Raw genomic sequence first — 20,196 nt, 5'->3', positions numbered from 1 at the left:
CAATCACAGAAATAGAGTGTTTGGTCAGGAACTGGGACATATATCGCTGATATGAAGACTACTGAAACCAAGGCAAAGACAAAAGATCAAAATATTCAAAATATGCTAACACTGATTCTTTATTTGAAAGCAACTTGCAAGGGTGTCACTTTAATGCAAAATGTATTCTAACCTGACCTATCCCGCTGGCTGCCAGAGCACCTTGGAGGGTCCTCATACTGGCCCCTTTTCTTTAGCCTTGTCTCTCCGGTGGCTATAGGACCTCAGAGGTCCTTTATATTTGTTCCTCTGGTGGCTGGAAGACCTTGGCCCTTCAACTGTTGAAGGTGGTGGAAAAGGAGCAGTGGGGAAGGGAAGGCCATGGTCACAAATGATGTTTCTGTCTTGATCTTTGTGTTTGATCACCTGTAATTTTGCCCTTGTGGCTGTATGGTTTGGCTGATAGAGGCTATGTATTCTCCCTTCTCCATAGTGCAAGGTGGTAAGGGAGGGCTGGTGGAAAGGTAGAGGGGGAGTTCATAATCAGTGTTGTTCTTTTCATCATCATCTGTCCCTGTTAGTTCAGCACATGCATTTAAAATCCTGGTTAGCAAATGACCAATGTCCCACTCATAGTCCATATCTGACCCATCACTATCACAGTTACTGAGAATGGCATTTTCTCATGGATATCTGCAATGTTGCATGTCTCGTTTGGGCCAACACGTACACCCAAAATATTAAGAAACTTCACTTAATGTGTATCTAAAAGAAAAATATAAGTAAAATGTGTAGTACAACAAGCATTTTGTATGTATAAAAATTAATGCACACAATAGCCCATCGGTCACTATTGTGACTGTTAACATAATTACTCTTTGTGCAAACACACCAAACCAATTTCAGTAACTGCAAATGCATATATTGCTAATAGACAGCTTAAAGATTATGTGCATTAAAAATATTTTTCTTATGTTTATTTTAACATACTTTACTGAACTTTTGTTTCGGAGCTTTGAGGCAGTTATCTTCCTCTCAAGGTGCAACCAGGCAGTAAACAGCTCTGGTCATGTGACAATTTTCACTAATCATATGAAACGGCACACATTTCAACCAGACATTGTATTATTTCAGTATTTAAGGAAATTGTGTTGAAAACTAATTTGACAACATTTTTAAAGCCTTATAAACGACAGATAATTTTATGGTCATTATTGTGACCGATGGGGTGAAATGGGTTAAGATTCAGTAGTCTGCTTCAGTGTGCAACATCAAACACTTTGCAAATCAGGAACATGCTTAAGTACCACTGGCTCCTGTGCATGGAAAAATGTAGCTCAATACCTCAAAGAATTTGAATGAATATTCAAAAACACATTATGCCAATACAATACAGTAACTAGGTGGCATGAACTGCAGAAGAGGTTCCAAACTCACCAGTGTTTGATATAAATTGGAATTGAACATTCGAAAGCTATACTCAAAAGAGTCATTTTGATCATCTGTCATCTGACTAACTGCAATGGAGCTAAGAAAGGGGCTTCCAAATGTGCTCTGTGAACTTCACAATGGGAATTTCCTTCCATCAGTGGGACTGATGGTACAATTTGATCCAACACAAAAACAAAGTTACAATATTTAAATGAGGTCACAAAAACAGTTTCCGGAGAAAAACCACTCAGGCACAGAAGAACATGAAAAACTCCACACAGGAAGGCTAGAGCTGGAAGCAAACCCATGCAACCTATAAGGTGAATGTGCTAACGAGTTTGTCATTGTGCCATCAGAATTTAAAATGTATTAATTTTTAAAGCGTCTGTATATCGGAACTTCAAGTTTTAATTTCGTTTTAGTTCCCTGTTTGAGGAGGAAAGATTTCACACCCACTCCACCAAGTGAACAGCAATGTTTCATTTATTAGTTACAATGTTTTACTGTAGAAAATTCTGAAGTGGTGAACATGCATATTTGGGAGCACACGGCTGGACAATGTCAGTACAGAATATTTCACTCGTGGGCGGAACTGTTGTTATGAATACTGGTTTCCCACGGGACCGTTTTGATAAAAGAAATGGCTCTGTGCTGCCGCTTTACATTTTTTGCATTTATTCACTCGGCTAGGGTAGTCTCCAGCGCTCTGCAAGCCTCGTGAGGAGAAGCGGTCAAGATGATGAATGGATGGATGGATGGATGGATGGATGGATGTTTTATGGTGAGCTGGCATTGAATGAAGGCATGAAGGGGGGCTAGACAGCATTTTACATTTTGGTTAGAAATATCAGTACCATAAAACTCATATTTCAGAAAATAAAATGGCCTATGTGCCAAATATAATTTATAAACATAAATTTCACTTTGGGAAGTTAAAAATAACATGATAAGAGCCCTTTAACGTATGAATGGACAAATATTGTCACTTCCCTTATTATTCATTTCTAGGGGTCATTTTGGAAGTTAGTTATTTTCTGATTTTGGTATTGAAAATGGACGCTAATATGTTTATGATTGAAAAACACATAATTTAAGCTAGAGAAAAATGGACTACCTTGTCTTTATCCTACCTTTAAACCAGTCAACCTACATGGGGCAATTAATTTGGAAAGCCCCTGAGTGATAATTAAAAACAGTGACTTTTAATTCACTACAGAAGCAAGATAATTAAAATACACTGTAATTAATGGTGTTAAACAGTTATGTATACACTTATTTTAGCTAATTCGCGATCTATCACTATCTGATTTTTCCTTGTCATTGGTCGCGAGCACCAATCAATTTTATCGCCAACCAGCAAAGGAGAGGCACCGCAGGAGAGTAAAAGTCAGAGGAACACATCACAAATCCGGCCCACACAGGAATGTAGTGTTGACATTGATGGTCCAAAGCAAAGGGCAGAGTGACGTGACAGGCATCTGACAGACAGCATGTGTGGGAAACTCACAAAGCTTCTCAATGAATTCAGGAAAAAAGTATTCTGTTTTCAGTCATTTTTTAAAGTTTGTATTTTGAATATAGCTTACCGTGGGCTTGTACGCCAAAATACAAACCGCACTTTAATATAAGAACATCATTTTATATTTTTTTTATTTCATTTTTATTTCAAGATAAACTTACGCAAACAAGTTAAAAGTAAAAAAAAATGAATCAAATGCTCAACTCACCAAAACACGTGTTTCCCACTTCTTTCAATACAAAATCCATTCTTCTTTCTTTCCTCAGAAAGACTTCAATGACTTGTGGAGTTTCTGCGTTTCATTTCCAACGATAAATCCTTTTTTATTGACATGGACGCCTAAGCTGAAAGTCGTGCCGGTCCAATTTCCATTTTTTCTTCTTCAGCCATTGTGCGTTTAAAAAAAAGAAAAAAAAAAGCGAGTAGATTTGAACTTTCCACTGTATGTCCGCGGGGCTGGCTTCGATGAATGCTATGTCTCAAGGTTGCCTTTAGCTTACAGTTGTGCAACATGTTTTTCTCTTTTTTTTTATATATATTTTTTTATCAATAACTTAATTTTAACTACTTCCAACGTTAAACATGATGGTGTAGCAGTTTGGACTCGGAGTGTGAGGTGGAGTCAATGTGAATTCCAACAGCGGTGTTTTCAATGACATTCGCCAACAACAGTACAAAAACGCATCATTCAACCACTTCTCAACTTGTGTATCTAGACTTCTAGATTCCCTCAGTATTATTGTTCCCCCTGAACTCCTGTTCCCAACCACAGTTCCGTGGGTGAATCATACATGACCCACTATACACCCCCCCCCCCCCTCCCCCTGTAATTCCTGGGAGGAACAATGACCCGTCCACTACGCATAACAACCCCAGGCGCACGAGGGGAAAGGGGGGTCGCCGAAGAACAGTCCACTGAACCAACGTGGTACCATGTGGTACCAGGACAAACAAAGTGGGTCTCGTCGCGTCCGAAGAACCCACAGGCCTGAAAATGTCCATGTGAGCTGGATTTACTCTGTCAATAGAAACAGTCTCGAGTTGGCCGGCCATGTCAAGGACCAGTGATATGTCTCCCTGCCCGAGGAGCTTAGATGGCCCGTTGTAGAGGCGGCGCAGCGGATCCGGTGGGCATCATGGCGGACAAAGACGAACTCAGTCGAGCGTAGGTAATGAAGCACCCAGGACACTGGCTTGCCATAATGCAAAGTAGGGAAGGGTAAGAATGAGTAAGCAGCTCATGACAGAGAAAACCTCTGTCCGGATGGAGATCAGTGACATGTAGCTTCTGGAATGAAATCGCCAGGAACCCTAAACCGGATAGTCTCCGCATAGGCGTCAGCCACAATACACTTTCGGGACCATGTGAAGAGGAAAGGCCCAGGGGCTGTCCAAACGACAAATAATGCCAATGTGCTTCATGTTAGAGAATTTAGATTTGGGAGCGGACAGCTTGTCTGGGTTAAGCGGGTCTGGGCGTGGACGGGAGGCCCCTTGGTTTCAACTTGATGCTTGACTCCGCGTTTGGTCTTGGTGGCTGCAAAGGAGGGTTCTGTCAGGGACGGAAACTTGCTCAGAAGCCGCAAATAGACATCCACAGATAGCAAGCTGGAAAGACCCTCGTATCGCCCTGCATCGCGGATACATGTAATTCAGGAAAGAGTCACAGTGTCCACCATTTCTCAGGCACCAAGCATCAGGAAACCGATATCCGCTGTGACAAATTCCCAAGTGAAATGTTGACCCACAAAGCTCAAATCCACAGTCTTAGTGCCATACGTACAAATGGGGGCATAGTTGGCAGCCGACAAGGGTGGACAAGGCGTGCCACCTGCAGCATCTTCCATCGTGGCAGGCAAAACGCTCCAATGGGCGCCGCTGTCACAAAGAAAATCGCGCCCCGACAGTGTGTCCTTGACGAAAAGCAGCCTGCCTTCCACATCTGCTCTCAAGGCTGCGACTGAACACAGGCTTTGGGGTTTTCTGCTGTTGGAAACATGCAAGGAAGGCGGCACTTCTTAGCGTTGGGTCCAAAACGTGCATGAAAGTAACACTAACCCACAGCCTCTCGGGTGTTCCAGGTTGTGCGAGCTTTACCAGGTGCCGCGGTTGCAGTGGAGAGGGCAAATGTCCGTGCCGGGGCCGACTCCTCAGGAGCATAGCGCTGGGTGGCCAAAAAGAAATGATCTGCCTCCTCGCCAATGCGCGCGGCTCTGTAATCGACGTGCCGGCGAGACCACTTTGCACGTGTGGAGGCAAGTGATGCAGGAACAGCTCAATGAAGAGAAAGTTGGGTTCCTCTGGGACCAGCAAGTTCAACATTCTCTCCATAAGTTCAGTATACTGTCTCCCAGTCCTTGCTTCAAAAAGCTGTCTAGCTCTTTCGGCCTGAGAGAGTTCAAAAATCTTGACCAGGTACACTTTTTGAGCCCCTCATATTTATTCTGCGGGGGAGGTGATGAGAAGAGACTCACAGCCCTCATTGCTGTGGAGTTGCCAAGTGCTGACACAACGTGGTAGTAGTGCGTGGCATCATCCATAACCTCATAGAGAGCAAACTGAGCCTCCGCTCGCGTGAACCATGCTGCCCCGGCGGACACCCAAAACTCCGGTAGCTTGAGGACGACATTGCCCGCCATCCCGTAATCCACAGAAATACGCTCGGCCTCGGAAACTTCAGCGAAGCTGTCGGGGTCACTAATGTAGCAGTTTGGACTCAGAGTGGGAGGCAGAGTGGGAGGCAGAGCCAACGACGGTGTTTTTACGATCCACTACTGACAAAATGTCAGTAACTGACTGAGGTTCACAGCAATTTTGAATGGTAGGTATTTTATCTTGGTGATTTGGGAGGGTAACAAATATTTGTCTTGTTACCAAGAGGGTGACTGAAAGCTTTTAATGAATATTGTTTGCATTGATAACAGTAGTATTAGTATTAAAATTCTTACCTTACACAACCCCAGACTCGTATAAGCTGAATTCAATGATGAATCCTACAACTATGCACACATGCAACAGATTTCATGTCAAAAATACGTGCTTTTAAGTGTGTTAAGCAATATTGTGATTGGCTCCCTTTTGAATCCTAAATCTGAAAAGGAGAATAAGGCATCACAGCTTTTGTTCGTCTAATCACGTTCACCCATTCCTACTTACAGCCACAGCTAGTGAACTAGACGACTGCAAACTGGTAAGTATAAATAATTGGTAATTTTATACAGTGCACAAGAATCTGTGGTGGTGTGAGGTCATCCATCCATCTATCCATCCATTTTCCACACCCCCTTATTCTCACTAGGGTTCTAAAGCCACTTCTCCTCACCAGGGACACCCTGAACTGGTTGCCAGCCATTTGCAGGATACACAGGAATGGACAACTATTCATGCACCCAATCACACCTAAGAACATTTTAGACTATCGAATACACCTATCATGCATGTTTTTGGAATGCGGGAGGAAGTTGGAAAGCCTAGAGAGAACCCACGGAGGCACGAAGAGAACATGCAAACTTCACACAGCTTGGAATTGAACTTGGGAGTCTGAACTGTGAGGCAGACCTGCTAGCTGCTCTTCCACCAGGCCGTTCATGTGCGTGAGGTATGAATTTGTATTCATGATATAGACAAATATTCAAACCCTTTCAAAAAGTTCCTCAGTTGACATGTGAGTATACAAAATGAGCACCAGACCAATTTGTGCCCTCGCCAGTGCTTGTCTGAGTGAGGATCGCACACAAGCACGGCTTATGGGAGAGCGGTGAGGATGAAAGCTTTGGGAAGCTTACGTTTTGTAATAAATTGGAATTTCAATTGTAAACTGTGCTTGGTATCTAGCTGGACATCTGAGGGCCGTTACTCCGAGGACAACTTGAACCATCCTTCTTCCCCAACTACAGCCAACGGATTGAAACGAGGAAATGGGAAGGAATAACTGTACAGTCAGTGTGTAAGGTTTAATTAATTAAGATTTAAATTAGTATGTGTACTGTAGTAATCTTTGTCTCAAATATGTAATAATAACCCTAATCCGAAGTATAAATACATTTCACATTTAAAACATTCTAGTCCCCACATACACATGCATGAAAATTCCTACTAGGCTGATTAGGGATCTCTCCCCATTAACTGCAAAAATGAGGGAACACTGTATTAGAAAAAAAAGACACACACAATGAAGCCCGAAAAATGGACCCCCTTGAGAAATAATGAATATGCCCTAAAATTTAAACGTAAAAATGTGCAAAAGCAAAAAAGTAAAAAAAAAAAAAAAGTGCTTCATGTTTTTTTCCCTTTTATTTCAGTACTTTTGCTAGAATTAATGCAATGAGTTACTTTTTTTTGAAGTGTCACATTCATGTCGCTGGCTTTGATGAGGCCAGAAAATAAATAGGACTTCATCCCTATAGTTGTTCCCTCGTGACACTTTGAGGTTGAGCGGGTCAAATGACTAAAAACATCCCTAGCTAGTTTGGCTCCATGCCGGACTAACACTGATAGGCTCATATACTCGCATGTACAAACTTCATGCCAACCCTCCCTCTCTGTTTTCCCATTATGTCTGATAGCGAGCGGAGTGTATCAAGTTTTACCCTTCTCATGGGTGACCTTTTCCGGAGTGACACAGCAGCATTGAGACATCCCTCTCACACTGATTGAGGAACAGCTATTCTAGTGATAGGCCAAACTCTCCCAATCACTCTCAGTATCTCTTTCCCCATTCTATCTCTCTCTGCACTGCTCAGTCCCTCTCTACCTTAATGTCCTGACACCTTTTAAATATTCAAGCCAACGGTCCCAGAGTCTTATGTGAGTGTCTGAAATGATAGTATGTTCTCCGTGTTATTCAAAACCTGGATGGTTTCAAAGGCAACAATGGGAGCTAGACTGCAGCCCTCTTCAAACCCTCAAATATTTCTAATCTACCCTTGGTGTTAGACACTTGCTGAGATCCATGGCATACAATACATCTGGGCTTCTAGGTGTGATGGGTACCTCATAGCTGGAAAGAACGGTGGCCAAACAACGAAATATATGAGAATAACAACTCTATGGGGGGAAAAAAAAAACACTTTGCTTATTAACCATGTTTCTCCAACAGGAGCATGTACAGTATGCTCTAAAGATTGTGGATTAGAACTCTTGTCAACTTTAAAGAGAATATAGCAATTATGCAGAACAGCATGCAAACATATAGCCACGCAGTTTGCACAAGACTCGATGGTAAATTTAATACTGCGCAGAGAACTGAATTACTGTATAGGCCTATATAACCCTTTTCGATTTGAAGGGTTGCACTTTGTTGTATATATATATATATATATATATATATATATATATATATATATATATATATATATATATATATATATATATATATACGAAGTCCCTCCGTGATGACGGAACTTCTCACCCTATCCGGGATTTCATTCTTTCGGTCACCACCCACAGCTCGTGAGGGCAGGAAGGTAGATCTACCAGTAACCAGAAAACTTTGCCTTTCGACCCAGCTCTCTCATCACCAGGACAGACCGGTATAGCGTCCGCATTACCGTGGACGCTGCACCAATCTGTCTGTCGATCTCCCATTCCTTCTTGCCCTCACGTGTGAACAAGACCCCAAGACACGTGAACTCCTCCACTTGGGGCAGAACCTCACTCCCATCCCAGAGAGAGCACGCCACCCTTTTTGGACTGAGGACCTAGTCTCATATTTGGAGGTGCTGATTTTCATTTCAGCCACTTCACCCTTGGCTGCGAACCGCACCAGCGAGAGTTGGAGATCATGGCCTAATGAAGGTAGCAGCAGCACATCATCCGTAAATAGCAGAGATGCAATGCTGAGGTTCCCAAACCGTACCTCCTCAACGTTTCGGCTGCTCCTAGAAATTTTGCCCATAAAAGTAATGAACAGAATTGGTTACAAAGGGCACCATTGGCGGAGTCCAACCTTCACTGAAAACGGATTTGACGTACTGCCTGATATGTGGACCAAACTCTGACATTGTTCATACAGGGACCGAACAGCCCGTATCAGGGCGTCAGGTACCCCATACTTCCAAAGCACCAACCCACAGACCTCCCCGAGGGATACGGTCCAACGCCTTCTCCAAGTCCACAAAGCACATGCAGACTGGTTGGGCGAACTCCCATGCAACCTCGAGGATCCTGCCCAGGGTGTAGAGCTGGTCCATTGTTCCACGATGATGTTGTAGAGGCATGTCAACCAAGACAGCCCCACAACATCCAGAGCCTTTAGAGCAGGGGTCTCAAACTCCAGTCGTCGAGGGCTGCAATCCTGCATGTTTTTGATGCTTCTGTCATTAACTCACCTGAATCAAATTATGACCTCATCAGCAAGCTCTGCAGGAGCTTAAAAATTTGAATCAGGTGTGTTTAAGAGAGTAGTATGGAAAACATGCAGGTTTGAGACCCCTGCTTTAGACACTCCGGGGGGGATCTCATAGAGGAGCCCACTTCGGAAGCTTCCAGACTCTGCTTCCTCAAGGGAAGACGTGTCGGTGGGATTGAGGAGGTCTTTGCAGTATTCTGTCCAGCTGTCATCTGCCTCTGGAGTCCCACAGGCTTCATCCCCTACCATCGAAGCCAACATACTACCAGGTTGTGATCAGTTGTCAGTTGTCAGGGGAGTGAGCTTGCTTTATGGTAGATCCGGAAAGAAGAGCATTGCTGAGAACTTTCACTTTTCTGGGATGTGAGCCAATATTTTCGCCGACAGCACCTTCATTCTTTGCGGCAATACTCGCCTGCCAAAAAATAAAAGTTTCAATGTCACAATCAAGTGACTGTGCTGTGCTATTGTTAGCTTAGCACACTAACTACGGTTCAACAGCTGTTAAGTGAAGCAAACGCTGCACATACCAGTTGTCTCAAGTTCTCGCTTCCGCCTTTCTACAAGCCAGGTGAGTGCTCTTGCTTGGCTCTGTTTTGTATTGAAAGCTCAGCTGGCCGTGTTGGCTCGCGGTGACCGCAAAGCAGCCGCCTTTATTCATTCCTGCCCACTGCGTGAGCCGTTGAATGTTCCTGAAGTTGATTGGCTGTGGCGACGCGGAACCCAGAAAATGTAAAAAAAATTTAACTTCACGAGAAAGGCGAAATTTTGCTTCTCCTGACTGTGCGCGGCCATTCACGTTGCTCCATTCGCGTCCATCGCGTCGCCCGATGTGCATCCGCGCCCAGTCACGTGAACTCCATTGACTACAATACAAAACGCTCCGCTTTTTCACCTCGTTCGCATTCGGTGTGCGCGTACCATTAAACTAAATCATCTCCAAAACATTATTTCGTGTGCAGCCCACGCGGACCGGTACAGGTCCGCGGACCGGGGATTGGGGACCCCTGACGTAGCTGACTGAAGAATGAGTGCCTTTTTTTTTTTTTTTTCCCACCAAAGAGCCCTCACTGCTACCAATGCAGGCAGTCTGGTTGAAGTGTCTAGTCCCACGACATAACGACTCTGAGAGAGTTGGATCTATCTATCTATCTATCTATCTATCTATCTATCTATCTATCTATCTATCTATCTATCTGTCGATCCATCCATCCATCCAACATAACTGGAAAAATGTTTTTTTCAAACAACAGTTCACTTGTGTTCAAGAGTGCCAGGTTTAGTACTTCAAGAAGAAAACACTGGAAAATATTAATCAAATGTTCGTATGTCGGCGGACAAAGACAATCTGATCTGGCGATCCGAGTCACTAACTCTTGTGCTGCATTCAAGAACGAAGAAAAAAGACCATTTGGTGGTTATCTTCCTTGGAAAATTAGTGTCTTTTAGCAAGTGAATTAAGTTAAACTACTAATTGCTAGTCCAATGTAGTCATTAGACATTTTTAGTCACAGTCACCCGACCTGAACCCAATCAAATTGGTTTGGGCTGAGCCCGACTTCAAAGTGAAGGCAAAGTGGTCAAAAAATGCTCCATCACATAACAGCAAAATACAAAATGTTGACTGCCAAGGTATGCATAAAGCAGCATAACCCGGTAGCTGGGATAGTATCTTAATAGTCTATTAATACTTTGTGACTTAAATAACAACTATAATGTATATTGAAGAACTTGGTTATGCACAGATATATTGATATGTCTTTATTTCTGGATAAACTTGCAATATAAATGCATTGGTGTAGTGTAAGCAAACAGACTCCCGTTGACCTTTGTCATTCCCCTAATGTCCCCTTGAGACATACAATCCTGGTTTCATTACCTGATCCACTTTATGTTTAACAGTTACTTTGAAGGGCTCCTAATGAACAAACCTTTTCTCTCTTTTGCCCGTTGATTAGGGATATGTGGTCATAGATAGCCTAACAGGAGAAGAGCGCTGAGTTGCAGCTACAATGATGTGCAGATATAATAAGGTCAAAAGGCCTTCAATCAGAAACCATTACGTCTTTGCTGTTCACACATCCCCCAGCACTCTGGAAACAGCCAATAATGGCTGAAGCAGTTCTGAGTTCATTAAAGATTATGCTGTTAAAGAAAGCCTGTGAGGATTGTCAAAGGACTTGTTACTGCATTTGGAGTTCAGGCCATTCGAACTATTCCTCTATTTAACTAAGAAAGCAGTAACACCTCTCTTTTTTGTGTGTGTGTGTGTGTGTGTGTGTGTGTGTGTGTGTGTGTGTGTGTGTGTGTGTGTGTGTTTTAATCCCCAAGGGAGAGACTTTAATAAATGATGATTGATTCTGCACATTGCAGAGACGCTTGCCTCTAAATTCCCCAATGAGACAATAGCAATCGGACTAAGACTTCGAGAGAGCTGTACTTAGTAATACACCCTCTCAGCCCACTGCATTGCCATAAAAGTTTTACAGCAACTCCTTTCCGGATGTATGTTCAAGTGAATACCGAGGGGTTGTGTGGTTGAGATTCTGGTTCCAAGGGAGTCAATATACATGATTTTCATTGAATGCTTTGGTGTACCCTTGAATATTCATAAAAAAGGCAGCCTGCAGATATTACGACCCTGGTATCCACTGCTTTATCTCCCGCTCCCGTTGAATAGCTAAAAGCAAAAACGTCAAGTGTTTCTTTAGCCCCTACACTCTACTCTTCATGTGCTTGCAGTAATGCAGATAAACCTTCACGCTGAAAGCTCTTGCAATGCACTAAGCGCAACTAGCACACAAAGGGATCTCGACCAGCTTCTCGCTATATTTCAGCATCACACAAACCCCTATCATAACTTTGCCCCCACCACCTCCGAGGGCATGCAGATGCATGGCACTGGCTGATCTAAGCATTACCAGAGTCACACCGGCAATAAAAGATGAGGAAAGCAAGATGCGTTGATGTGATTAGATTGCATGTGGATGGAAGATGCTAATCGACCACTTTCCCCATGAACACTTTCTTTTCCCTTGAGGGATCAGGCGGTTTCTTCTTTTTTTTTTTCCAATCTATATTTGTTGCTTTAATTCTTCCTTCAAGCGACCTCATCTGCACAATTTTTCCCCTGAGTGATGTACACTTTTCATTTGGCAAGACACTCCATTTGGGATAATGGCTGTGTAAGCATATAATGCAAAACAGCCATCCACCAATACAGTAATACTGCTATCATCAGCCATGAGTATTAGGCTTACCTTCAAGTCTTTGTGGGAGTAGCTTTCCCTTCGAGGCATCTCATCACTAGTCCTCTCCCCAAAACTGTGAACCTCTTTTTTTCCTGGCTTTTGGCTATCCTCTATAGCCTCCCGGCTCCTTCTGCTCCTCACAGCTCTATATCAAGTGTGAGGCAGGGCTCTGTGTCTCAGCCAGGGAACCATGGGTGGGGATAGATAGAGGCAGAGTCAGAGAGAGAGAGAGAGATAGAAAAAGACAAGGGGATGTAAATATGTTCCCGTTGTCTGGATTGCTTCTCTCTTGCTACTTACACACACGCATGCTCACACACACGCAAGCACACATATGCGCACACACGTGCACACACACACCCCTACACGCACATACACACACAATTGGACCCACTTTCTCTCAGGAGTTGCCCTTCACCTGTACATATGTCTGCTTGTGAAGTCAAATAGCATTTTGCAGGGGCAAGGAAGAAAACAATGTTGCATTGAAGATGCAGACAAGGCAGTGCCAATAGAGAGAAGGAGTGTGGTATACAGTAATCATTAGCCGGAAAATGTCTTGCGAGTATGAGTGAGGGACAAGAAGAAAAAATTACTGTTGAAAAACAGACAAACGGAACATACTGCAAATGAATAGAAAAGTGAAGATAAGTCAAGTACACTTCTAAGCATGGGAGGTCATATTGACCCAGAATCGTACATGAGAAGCAGGCAAAAATGTTGTATCATCTTCACTATTCTGCCCCCTCCACCAGCAAAAAGTTGTTTTTTTACATACATTAGTTTAATATCACTAATGATTGATGAAGGCTCAATTGTAGTTAGCTATCTAATTTAAAGTTACACAATGGTACAATGAAAACCTTTTCAAATGCGATAAATATTGAGGACACCAATGCTCCTCAGTGTTTAGTCCTTGTCGAAGGACAGGAGAATTTTACTCAAGAGGAGAGCAGCAAAAAGGACACTGGAGTAATAATCAGTCAACACCTAGAGGTCAGATGTCAAAGTTTCTCTCTGCAGGGGGCAGGTGATAGGGGAAGAAAGTGCATGGATGGAGCTTCCCGTCTATCAGGGACTGCTGGGACAGGACAGCTCAAACCCCAACATTTGAGGGGTCCACGTTCACCACACATTGCTTTTCAGGGTCAGGCATCCAGAGGATGGTGGCAGAAGCAAAGGAGTCCTATAGTGACCCGAATGCCTCGTTGGCTACAGGATTCCACTGGAATGCAAATTTGGAGCAGGTGAGAGACATGAGGAAAACCACCATCACTGGAATTTCTGATGAAGCATCTAGAAATGGAATGACAAATCCAAAGGAACATTGTAGCTAATTTTTGGTCTCAGGCACAGGACAGGATGTGACGACAGAGACCTTCTGGAGGTCCGTACAGATGTATTTTTTTGCACTTAAAAAAATTCCTGGAGAGAAAATGTGAAATTTACATTTCTCCGCTTTAATATACAGGGAATTCTCCAGCAGACTTTGCAGAACTGCACAAATGGGCTGGACATGCTTCTCCAGTGTTCGGAAGAAAACGAGGATATCATTGAGATGAACAAAGATAAAACTAGCATGTCACTTGGAACGTCATTAACGAGTGCTTGGAAATACTGGGCAGGTGGGACAGTGTCCAAATGGCATGGCCAAATACTCAGAGTGTCTAAGGGGGATGTCAAACCCCGTCTTCCATCCATCCCCTCACCAGATGGAAAGTGTTGCATAGGTCCAACTTTGCAAATGAGGCACCCTGAAGGAGCTTGAATTCGGAGATCATCAGAGGAAGGTAGTATCGGTTATTGATAGTGATGCCTAGATAATCAATACAGGGATGAAGAATTTGATCCTTTTTATCCATGAAGAACAACTCTGCCCGGCAAGGACAATGGGCAGATGATGCCTGCTGCTAACAAGTACCTTGTTTTTCGGACTATAAGCTGCAACTTTTTCCTCATGTTTTGAGCCCTACGACCTAGTCCAGTGCGACTTACCTGTGTGTTTTCGTTGTTGTTCTTTCATTTTTTTTGCTTGCCACCAGTAAACAAATGTGTGTATCTGTCTGTGGTGCCAATTTCTAGAACAACTATCAATTAGAATTGAAAAGATGTGAATCAATGGCTGTGCTCAAAGAGTTAAAACAATATATTATTGAAAAAAAAAGTCTAAATTTAATAAGAGACTGTAGAAAATTTGGTGTAAATTTGTGGTGTAAATTTTACATGCAGTACACAGTATATGTGATTTTATTTATGTATATATGATTGTATATCAATTATGTAGAATGTGTAATGTTCACTAAAATAAACTATCAAACAAAGGGAGATAAAAAAGATGCTATTGAAGTATTGATTTTGATTTTGAACTGCTATTTAACGAACCCATATCCATCCATGTTCTATAAATATGTTGGGGCTAAACAAGTAGGCATGTTCAGTCTGTAAAAGCAGTGGTCCCAAACCCCCGGACTGCGGACCGGTACCGGTCTGTGGATCAACTGGTACCGGGCCGCGTGGGCTGCACACAAAATAATGTTTTGGAGAGGATTTAGTTTACTGGTACGCGTGCACCGAACGCCAACGAGGCGAACAAGCGGAGCGTTTTGTATTGTAGTCAATGGAGTTCGCGTGACTGGGCGCGGATGCACATCGGGCGATGCGATGGACGCGAATGAAGCGACGTGAATGGCCGCGCGCAGTCAGGAGAAGCGAAATTTTGCCTTTCGCGTGAAGTCATTTTTTATTTACTTTTTCCGCGTTTCGAGTCGCCACAGCCAATCAACTTTGGGAACATTCAACGGCTCGCGCAGGGGGCGGGAATGAATCATGGCGGCCGCTTTGCGGTCACCGGGAGCAATCTAACACGGCCAGCTGAGCTTTCAATACGAAACAGAGCAAAGCAAGAGCACTCACCTGGCTTGTCGAAAGGCGGAAGCGAGAACTTGGGACAACTGGTATGTGCAGCGTTTGCTTCACTTAACAGCTGTTGAACCGTAGTTACTGTGTTAAGCTAACGATAGCGCAGCATTGTCAGCACAATATTTAGCACGATTGCGACATTGAAACTTTTATTTTTTGGCAGGCGAGTATTGCCGTAAAGAATAAAGGTGCTGTCGGTGAAAATATTGGCTCTGTCACATCCCAGAAAAGTGAAAGTTCTCAGCAATGCTCTTCTTTCCGGAAGTGCACAGAAAGCTCGCTCCACTCCCCTCCCCTGTCCTCGCGCGATTAAAAAAAAAAAGTGGACAAAAAGTACAACAGCGACAGAAAGCCCTGTCCATACGTTAGTGATGTGGTTTTTAAAGAAGCCTCTTTTTGCGTGAAGATCTATTGTTATTAGCTGCGGCTTATATTCCAGTGTGGCTAATCCATGATAAAAATAATTTTTTTGCACATATTTTGCTGCTGCGGCTTATATACCAGTGCGGTTTATACTGTAGTCTGAAAAATACGGTTCATGTATCTTTCTATTGCCTGTTGCTCGCGATCCTGACACTGAGTACAGACGGCCCTTTGGAGACCTCGGCCCTGGTAACAAGTCTACAGTATTGCACAGTCATTTGGCCGCTGTCGAGGCAAGGATGTGGCTCAGGCTTTGTTGAAAACCAGGCAAAGGTCATGGTATTTCAGCCGAACTGTCCAACTGGGTTGGCAGGGCCATGTGAAATTTGGTAATCAATGCTCATTAGAGGCAGGAGAAAAGACAGACCAGTCCCCTACCGAGAATGCCGTCATCTCCCAGTTAATGTGAGGATTGTGGTAATGCAGCCAGGAAAGACCTAGGATCAGGGGTGTATTCAGTCAGTCAAGGATGCATACCCAGACCTCTTTGTGGTGGTCGCCAGACAGGTGTATTGATTACTTTGTCGTTACCCACAGCCAGGCCCACCATGTCAGATGGTTGATGAAGGCTACTTTAGCTTGCTCAGATGCAAATGTTCTGGGAAAGAGGACTAACTGCTGTACAAAGTTGATCAGGAACACCCTGCAGGTTTTAGGGTAGGTATCATAACAGTCTTGTTGGGATCTCAGGGCATCAAGTGGTGAAGAAAGAGGAGGGGTGGGGGGCTGGATTAGCAAGCATGGCAGCGGAAATTGCAGCCCTTTGTGCCAGCGACGCGATGAAGGCCCCCAACTTGCGCCAGCTGGTGCGTCTGCTGTTCCAGCAGTTCCTCATCACATCCAAATCATACGATCATGATCAGAGAGCGGATCCAGGAACACACAGAGACATCTAAGAGTTGAGATCAGTTGTTTATTGAACACAGGGAGGCAGAATCGAGAACCAGCAAAAACTGACTTGCAAATGGAAGCACGAGAGGAAGGAGACAGGTGGACAGAATCAAACAGTGATATATTGCTCGTTCTGGGGCAGGCAAAAGCATAGTCAAGCAGGTGCAACAGGACTTTTTACCTGAGCAGCTGGCGTGACAGGTGAGGGTCAGGACAGGCAGGGTTGACAAACGGAAAGGCACAGCAGAATGACAGGCAAACGCTAGAAGGCTTGGCATAGGGAGCAGGGTGATCTAATGAGGACTAGCAGAAAGCGGCATGTCACAAATGTCACAGTAAATATATGTATATGGTCCACAACTTGGTGTTAAGGAAAAATGTTTTTCCTCCTGAAGGTAGACAGACCATTTGAGAACCACTACACCATCTAGAGCAGGAGTGTAAAACTTGGCTTGACCAATACAACCATGATATATATTTAAATAACTTCAAAACAAAAATTTCAAACAAACACAATTTTCAAATTTATTATTCATTGATAATATGTCCAAAATAAGGCAAGTACAACATCACCATTAATAATAAAATTTTAACATTAGTACAGTATTAGTGATAAAACGTTTCAAGTTTCCCATTTATTAATATTCAGCTCATTTTTGTACTACAAAATAAAATATTTCGTGGGTGGGTTTAAATCCATTTGCATGCTAGAACCGGTCAGTGGGCTGTAGGTATGACACCCCCTACATCTGTAAACTATTACAAGTGCAATGCTGCGTTCTCAAAATTATCATCTACACAGAGTCAAAAGATCATAAACAGCCTTATGTTTCATGCAGCTACAGTACATGTCAAATTATTACAATATTAATTAGCCTTGTCTGCATTGTTTATGTGCACTGTACATATACAGTAGCAATGAATTACTACAGTAATGCAAATTCCCTTGATACAAGGTATAACGTTAGCTTGGTTAGCTTAATTAAGACACATTTATGTTGCCTAGCTAGCTCAGGTTTCATTTAACCCCCTCATTCTTGATGCTTTATCACTGCTGCATGTGAATACATTTGATATCCATCTCGGAGTTACTTTAACTCAACTCAAAAAACTAAATTTACCGACTTAATTTTCCTCTCCTGCAGATCACCCCCGCGCTCATGGACGGACTATCAGGACTATTAGGAAGTCAGACAATGCTTCAAAATAAAACCTGGGATATCAAGTAATGTAATAAATGAAAGGCATTGGTTATATTTTGTTTTGAAGTTACTCCCGGAAGCATGAGACTGTCAACAATCAAGTGGTCGTCTACCTGATTATCATTATTTTACACAGTCAAGCTCTTGGCGTAAGTAGCATTTATTTAACAAAGCCGAGTTCTTTTGTTTTTGTTTATTAAACATCATTTTTCAAAACAATGCGGACAAAGTTGCCAAAAATGTTCGTAAGATGTCACATTTTGTTGTATAAAACAGTAGATGGATGATGTGAAAAAAATGAAGCGCCAGAGGGATTCACATTGGTTTGAAAGTATGCGTCCCCAGTCAAAAATTATGCGTCTAGGAAGCGGAGACGCCAGCAAACAATCCCTACAGAACAACAAAAGCAACCAATCAGAAACTCAATATCAACAGAAAGAAAAGAAACTAAAAAAACAAAAAACTAAATAAAAAGAACGTAAAATTGTTTCACAATTAGAAATAGTAGAGTGATAGTAAATTATAATTGCAAAGATTGACAATTGGGTTTCAAATAATTTAACATATATTTGGAACAAGGACAACAAAGAAGGATCAGCAGGTACAATGTTTGGAGGGATCAGGGCTGAAAACGCTTTCTTGCCTATTTCTTTCACGACAAGAAGGGCTGTCATACAATAAGGAGAATCAAAAGAAATGCACTTTTAAAGAAAATGAAACCAATGAAATTGCCGCTTACGATCAATAGGCCTGATATAATAAACAATAGTGTGTAAAAAAAAGCAATACATTATAAACATGCATATGTATTATAAACCACATTCAGGGATTAGATACAGATGGGGATAGATGCAGTCTGATAAACAATATCAGCATAGTCGATAAGTTGAATTATCTTTCTTTGTGTCTATGTAAAACATTGCCTTGAGTGAAACAAATCAGAGCCAAACAAAATAATAATAATAATTATATATATATATATATATATATATATATATATATATATATATATATATATATATATATATATATATATATATATATATATATATTTGCTCTTTAACCATAAACAGAATCTGTCACTCTTCTTGATGAAAAAATACGACAACAACCAAGGAGAAAATCTATTGTTATAATTTATCAAATACAGTGCAACCTCAAAGAGTTACTTCTGTACAGGTTTTGTTCGTTCATATTACGAGAATTCCTCAGCATATAAAAGAAACAAAACAAAACTTGAAATCTCAAATTTCCAATTCAAATTAAATGCAGTATGAGACTCAACTGCTTAACGAGCATATGGTTGCTCGGATATTATTGCGCTTCGCGGGAAGATGGGAACACATGGATGGCTTTAACACTGTGTGGAATCCTGAGATATGACTACAACGGCAGAAACACAGAAAAGGAATATTCGTATCATAAAGTTTTTCTCTTCTGTTGTTTGCCCCCCTCCTGCTGCCGCCATGTTTGCGTTGGAATGTTTGCTTGGAATGATTTACGTGTAATTACACGTGTAATTACACGTGTCTTTTGCATCGACGGACACTCCTTTGCACCATGTTGCATGAAATACATTGACCCCAATTTAAAACGTGACATTTTTTGTATGATTGGGTGCGTGGATGGGTGTTCATCTCTGTGTGCCCTGCGATTGGCTGGCAACCAGTCCAGGGTGTCCCCTGACTACTGCCCAAAGTCAGTGCTGTAGGCACCAGCAAGCCTTCGACCCTTGTGAGGATAAGCTGCTACAAAATATGGATGGAAAATACTTAGCTATCTAACCAAACCAACATTTTGTGCTGATGCTGGTGGTTCGGTGATTCTGGGCGGGCAGGGCACCGTTTCAAGAAAAAGAAAGGAAAAAAACTGCTTGAAGGAATGGTGTAGTCTGGTTCTGGAAACGTGTGAATTATTTAACAAATATCCCATTACTTTAAAGTAGTTCGTGTCATCAGTACAAACATACCGGTACAACATTATTATTGTCAGCTGGGGAAAGCAGGATTACAAATAATGAAAACAAAAAAGGACCATCTTATAGTTCTACCATCATAAGGCATCTTGAGAATGAATACATCTATGAGGCTTTAAATTATGAAGTGAAATGAGTGTGTGCCTATACAGAGTAGTGCAGTGTTACATAATTTATAAGTGCTGTACATTGTGTTTTTTATGAACAGAACTAGAAAGTATGGGAGTGGAAGTGGGACACCAAAACTACTGAGTCCT

At 42.4% G+C, this 20,196-nt stretch overlaps 1 protein-coding gene across 1 annotated transcript in view; it reads right to left on the bottom strand.

Annotated features, from left to right (window-relative positions):
- kcnj5 (potassium inwardly rectifying channel subfamily J member 5) overlaps positions 1–12,805 on the bottom strand; it is a 48,159-nt gene extending 35,354 nt beyond the window's left edge. Inside the window, exon 1 of the mRNA XM_088427120.1 lies at positions 12,539–12,805. The gene's annotated coding sequence lies outside the window, so the exon portion shown is untranslated. The remainder of the gene's footprint in view (positions 1–12,538) is intronic.
- Positions 12,806–20,196: the final 7,391 nt, after the last annotated feature.

The sequence above is a fragment of the Hippichthys cyanospilos genome, chromosome 11 (assembly GCF_059441005.1).
Source record: "Hippichthys cyanospilos isolate Australia breed blue-spotted pipefish chromosome 11, RoL_Hcya_1.0, whole genome shotgun sequence".
Lineage (NCBI taxonomy): Eukaryota > Metazoa > Chordata > Actinopteri > Syngnathiformes > Syngnathidae > Hippichthys > Hippichthys cyanospilos.
This window is presented reverse-complemented; position numbering and strand designations above follow the sequence as displayed.